Source organism: Brassica napus, unplaced genomic scaffold (genome assembly GCF_020379485.1).
Source record: "Brassica napus cultivar Da-Ae unplaced genomic scaffold, Da-Ae ScsIHWf_2494;HRSCAF=3222, whole genome shotgun sequence".
Taxonomy (NCBI): Eukaryota; Viridiplantae; Streptophyta; class Magnoliopsida; order Brassicales; family Brassicaceae; genus Brassica; species Brassica napus.
In genome coordinates, this window is record NW_026015821.1 from 16,313 (window position 1) to 22,942 (window position 6,630).

At 39.0% G+C, this 6,630-nt stretch overlaps 1 pseudogene; it reads right to left on the reverse strand.

Annotated features, from left to right (window-relative positions):
• On the reverse strand, window positions 1–2,392 carry LOC125601259 (annotated as a pseudogene).
• Between the last annotated feature and the right edge of the window lie 4,238 nt (window positions 2,393–6,630).

Sequence of the window (6,630 nt, forward strand, 5' to 3'; positions counted from 1 at the left end):
GCCGCAAAAAAATTCAACAACTTCAAAACGTCTCGGAATTAAACCAAAGAATGGTGTTGGTTCTTCGGGGAAACCAGGGCACATCAACCCACAACCAGGCCGTCAAAAGCATCCCCATAAGACCAGAAGTTTTGGAATCTTATCACTGCTGTAGCTGTGTTTTTTTCTACTTTTTTTATTATTATTGTTTTATGTTCATTACATTGGTCCTACACATCAATCGAACTGAATACATTTGGTCTGACCCAATGAGTTACTATCAACAAGACGAGGAAAAAAAACAAAAGGAAGCACAATCAGAGGAAGAGCTCTTGTGGCAGTGAGGTGGGGCAAAACTTCTTTGCTGCAAATTTGTACTGCGAAAAAAATAGAAAAACAACAGTAAACATTTCAAGTATCTTATTTGAAGTTACTAATAATAAAAACAAAAGAAGTTGGAGTGTTTTGTTACTTTGTCTTGACTGTACTTCTTTCTGACTGCAACTATATCGGCTGAGGGACTCTCATGACATAGCTGAAGAAGATTCTTAACTCATGCTTCCAGATGTTTAGCCCTGTACGATGTGTAATGCTCTAACGTAGAGCTCTGTGAAAAGCCAAATTTTAACAGGTTGGTTAGAACGCTGAGAACAAAGCAGTACTGGAGAAAACAGGAATGTAAATACAGTTTCTTTGTCATACCCATGGTTTTCTTGAAGGGTGTAATATGTATCGTGCCAAGAACACTGCAGAGGCTGCGACAAGTGATGGAGCGTAGCGAAGCATAGCGTAATCTAAGAGAGATAATTCGCTGAGATAGCTCGCTAGTGACTCAAACAGCAGTAATGGAACCTAATTAGACAGAAATAAACAGTTAGAAACGTATATAACCAATCACCAAATGAGCAAATAGCTCATCTTCAATTGTTATATAACACTATACCTCCGTTTTGCCTTTAGCAGCACGAACAAAGCGCCTAATTAACCACCATTTTTATAAGTCCAGATCAGCAGGGAACACACACACGTACACACAAAGATAGAAATAACAACAATATGATCAGAAGCTACCTCAAGAAACATTTTGCTGTTGGAGTTGTTAATTCGAAGTTTCGAACTTAAGGTAATTCAGAACAGACGACTCCATCTCCAAAAGCTGGTAAGATATAAGGTTAACGATGTGAAACCCACAAGAAGAAGAGTTTGTCCACGGAAATCGAAAGCACAAACTTCGTTTCTTGAGTACGTGTTATCAGTGATGTAACAGAAACTCTCCACTTGAGGCACACACACTTCTTCATATTTTCTGCAAAAATCATTACGTCCACAAGTTCAAAATGCAAACTATTGAAGAAACCAAAGTATGAAACCTCAGAGTTAAATTTATAGATTTCTCACGCTGCAATCATCATGCATGAAACACCAAGCAACTGCAGGTTTTGCTTGGTAATCACATTCCCTGAAAGATAACGGTCCAAACAGTTCACCGCCAAATACAACGTCTCAGGCAAAAGCCTATACTCTTCAGCAACCTGTAGTTTCATGAAAAAATCATACATCAACACCTAAAAGAGTCCAAAGTCTATAAAGAAACGTTCTTTCTTGCCTCATCAAATCCAAACTACATTCCTTGCTTTTAATGAACGCTTTACCTCCACGAGCCAGTCAATGAGTATAGTACGCATGCTAGCATTGATGTTTGACTGAACACTCTCCATGTAATCAAAAGCAGGCCTTTTCTTTACCTGCATTCCACACAACAAGCAAGTTCAGAAACAGAGCAAGTTTAGTTGTTAAATTCATAAAGCGATTCTAACCTCGGATGAACGCAAATGCTCGTAGATATCGCAAGCAAAGGCACCACAAAGCTGTGGATCCACAAGGTTACTATCAATATCATCAACCTCATCATCATCATTTCCTCCCAAATCTGACTCTGCTTTACGTTGAGGCGATTCGATGTCTTCGTAAGGAACGCGTACGTTCGATTTCGCGTTTAGCTTGGGAGGTTTCGACGCCTTTCTTCGATTTCCCGATCTTATTTGAACAATGCACCTTCAATAAACGAACGAATTTTAACAGATTGTAAACCCTAAAACCCTAATTTTCTCGGCGGGAAAAAGAAGAAGAAGAAGAAGTTTTAACTTACGAGAGTAGAAGACGGAGCGGAGATTCTAGATCCGTTCTTCTGATTTGTGATGTCTCCGAGGGGATTACGGCGGTTTACGACGTCGCCGAGTGGGGCTCGAGTCTTGGATACGCTCGGACGAGAAAGTGGATTATTCTCCTTGGGTAGATTCCTCGATGACGACGAGGAAGACATTTTTGTTGACGAGGAAGTGGAGGATCTACGATTCGGCGGCGGTGGCGTCGTTCTCCGGTGAGATGAGTTAGGGTTTCTCTTCTGCGAGGGAGAGAGAGAGAGAGATCTTGAGCGAGAAGACGATGAACAACGAAGAAGAAAATAGACTCAGGGAGTTACTATTTCTATTTATTAATAAAAAATGAATTAATCCTGGCCGTTGGATGAAGTCAAAAACCGTTACGACGTACGCGATTGGACTAATATATGGGACCCACTATTGTTGAGCGGGAAACTTAGAGCATGCGCATCGACGTATTTAGAACAGGTCATGGCTCGGTATCATATTGCCCGAAATTAAAAAAAAAAAAAAAAAAATGGGTTTAAATCGGTGATCCGGTTCATGGGAGTGAACCCGTATAATACGGGTTCATGGCACATGTCGACGAAGCAGTGGCCACGCGATATCGCGTCGAAGCGGAGAGAAAAAAAGGGATTCGCGTGAGAGGATTCATTTTCTCTTCTCCTTTCGAAAACTAGGGTTTCTCGTTCTCGGAGGCGATTTCTCGTGCGACGCCGACTGTGGGTGATTTAGTGGTTCTAATCGACGTCGGACTCCCTCCTCGACGAGCTGAGGTCAGTATCGATAACTTTCACGGTTTGATTTAACGGATTTGGGCTCCAAAGCGTTGTCAGTGAATCTAAATCGATTTGGGGGTTTCGAGGGAGGGTTCAAAATTGATATGGGGTTTTGATTTATGGTTTGAAATCGTCATGCGGGTTCGATTTAGGGTTTGTTTATCTGGGATTTGAAATCGATTTGGGGGTTTCTAGTTAGGGTTCGTAATCGAGTTTGTGTTTGCGATTTACTGGTGATTTTGTTCTAATCATTTATGTTTCTGGTACAGATGGATCCCGCAGAAGAGAGAAGAGAGACAAAAAGGCAAAAGGAGTACATCGATATGGTAGGATACGTGGCTGATTCAGAATACGGTATTCCGACGAGGTGTCCCTGTGGTGGGACAATCATTCACGAGGTTCGGGGGAAGGACGACTATGACACTCTTCCTGGGAAGCGCTTCTTCTCATTTCACTTATTTCGAATGATTATTTGATTTTCATACGAGATTCTGATATGTGTTTTAGTTGTAAACAAGGCTGATGGGTTACATTATCGTCAGCCTTGGGTGATTGGTGTCGAGGAGCATATCGAACGTCTCAGTAGGCGTGTGGAGGAGGAGGTTGAGATGGTGATCAAGTGGATGCCGGAGCTCAATAAACAGATTGAGAGACTGGAGGTAAAGTCACTTAAATTTTTTTTAATAATTTTGTCATATTTTTCTTCAGATTTTATTAAGTGACTAACACAATGTCATTGTTGTTTTCATGTCCAGACAGAGGTTAAAGACCTAACTGTGCAGGTTGATAACCTCAATGGATAGGTTTATAACCCCTCTGTGCAGGTGGCGGACTTGGAGAAGCTCTGCTTCGACTGAAAAAGAAAAGGTAACACTTAATCTACACTGCTTAACTACACTGGTAGCTTGGTAGACGTAATGAATGGTCGACTTTAAAAAAATTATCTACACTGCTTAACTACACTGCTTAGAGTACAATTGCCGGTTTGGTTGGTTGCGTAATGAATGGTCGACTTTAAAAAAAATGATTTGATGTTTATTGAATGCTATCTGTGTAGTACTTGTTGTGTAATTAACTGTAATCAATGTTTGGTAGTTAGAGTATGTTTAATTTTCTTGTCCTTTCTAACACAATACTACTTTAAAAACATAAGCAATCCACGCAATCCACATCTAAAAACACAAACCAAATTTTAAAAACTTTTATCGAAAACCAAATGGATCCTTTTTCCCTTAACTCTCCCGGTTTTGTAAACCTACTCACTTCCCAGAGCAGTCAGCCAATAGATTTAGGGTGTTTAGAGGTTCCTAAACCTGCTGAAAGGTGAAAGTGGACAACGAAAGAAGATGTGGTGCTGATCAGTGCTTGGCTCAACACCAGCAAGGATCCAATCGTGAGTAATGAGCAAAAGGCAGGAGCTTTTTGGAAGCGAATAGAGGAGTATGTAAATGCTAGCCCTCTGCTTGTTGGCTCCGTTCCTAGGGAGTGGAGTCAATGTAAGCAGAGGTGGGGAAGGGTGAATGAGCAGGTGTGCAAGTTTGTGAGAAGCCATGAAGCCGCTTTGAAGGAGCAGGCGAGTGGACAAAAAGAGAATGATGTCATGAAGGCTGCACATGACATCTTCTTTAATGACTACCATGTCAAGTTCACACTGGAACATTGTTGGAGAGAGCTTAGGTTTGATCAAAATTGGAGATCACATTCTTTGTGGAGAGAGGGTGCAAAGGAGAAAAGGAAGGAACCTGCGGAGGAGGTGGCTGCGGAGGAAGATGTTAGGCCACCTGGTGTTAAGGCTAGCAAAGCATCCAAACGAAAGAAGCACGGGAATGAAGCAGCATTTGATCAGATTGAGAGCATATTAGCCGTGAAAAATCACATATCCAAACAGAAAATCCTTGACCGGTTGCTAGCAAGAAATGAAGATACACTTTCTGCTCAAGAAGTGTGTCAAAAAAATAAACTAATCTCTGAAATGCTTTGATTTGGTGAGAGGCTACTTTTTTAATGAATTTTTGAGTAGGTTATTGGTTAATGTGAACTTATGTTGCTTTAAGTATATTGATTATGATATATCTGAACCAAATGCTAACAGTATGTATTGCTTTGTTGGTCACGGTTGCAGGTGGATGCGTGTGGAGGTGGATGCTTGTAAGATAGTCTCGGTTTCTTTATGTACCAGGTCACGGGGTTCTGCTTGTAGGTGTAGGTAATGTCAGGTCATGGGTTGATGCTTGTAGGTGTAGGTTTGATTCACGGGAGTGTAGTATTTTGTCTCATTCTACACTTGTTTTAGGTTCATCGGATTTTAAGGGTGTATGTACCCACATGTTCTCTTTTGTACTCACGGGTGTATGTACCCGTGAAACTTGAATCACTCATATGTTAAAAACTTGTCTCTCTATATATATGAACTCTAGTTCACTTCAAGTTCTGCATCAAATCTTGTTATATGTAAAATTTTGTTTCATTGTTCTCACAAAACTTGGATTCACCACTGCCTTTCATTGTTCTCACAAAACCATTCACCACTGCCTTCTATTCATCTCAACCACGATCACCACTGCCTTTGATTCTTCTCAACCTCTACTTGTCATCAAACATTCAGGTTAGTTTTGTTCAAAACTTGGCTTTAATAAAACCCTATTCAAGAAAAAAAAATTGTTCATTTCAAATATAAAACCCTAATCAAGAAAAAAAATTGTTCATTTCAAATTTAAAACCCTAATCAAGAAAAAAAAAGTGTTATGAAAATATAAAACCCTAATCAAGAAAAAAAAGTGTTCATTTCAAATATAAAACCCTAATCAAGAAAAAAAAAGTGTTCATTTCAAATATAAAACCCTAATCAAGAAAAAAAAATTTGTTCATTTCAAATATAAAACCCTAATCAAGAAAAAAAAATTTGTTCATTTCAAATATAAAACCCTAATCAAGAAAAAAAAAGTGTCCATTTCAAATATAAAACCCTAATCAAGAAAAAAAAAAGTGTTCGTTTCAAATATAAAACCCTAATCAAGAAAAAAAATTTGTTCATTTCAAATATAAAACCCTAATCAAGAAAAAAAAATTGAACATTTCAAATATAAAACCCTAATCAAGAAACAAAATTGTTATGAAAATATAGAAGAAAATAAAATATATTAGTTATAAGTTTAAAATTCAAAAAAAAAATTAAAAAAAAATAAATACATACTATATAGAGGAGAAAAAAATTAAAAATATATACCCCCTTTTGCCTTATGTAAGAAGGAAAAGATCAACAAATTTCATCAACAATGTCTTCCTCATCATCAAGTGATGAAGCAGATAAAGCTTTTGATGAAATGGTCGACGAAGTAGTAGATAATTTCATAGACACAATAGTTGATGGTCAAACCAACAAACCGAAGAGACGAGCTTATATCGAAAGAGACCGAGAACAAGGACACAATCAACTATGGAAAGACTATTTCATGGAAAATCCTACATACCCACCTGAAATGTTTAGGCGGCGTTTCCGAATGAACAAGCCATTGTTCCTTCGCATTGTCGATCGCCTAAGTAGTGAAGTTCCCTACTTTCAGCAAAGGAGAGATGCTTCCGGAAGGTACGGGCTATCTCCACTTCAAAAGTGTACGGCAGCTATACGTATGCCCGCATATGGTCAATCGGGAGACAGAAATGACGAATATCTCCGACTTGGTGATAGTACATCACGTCTATGTTTGGAA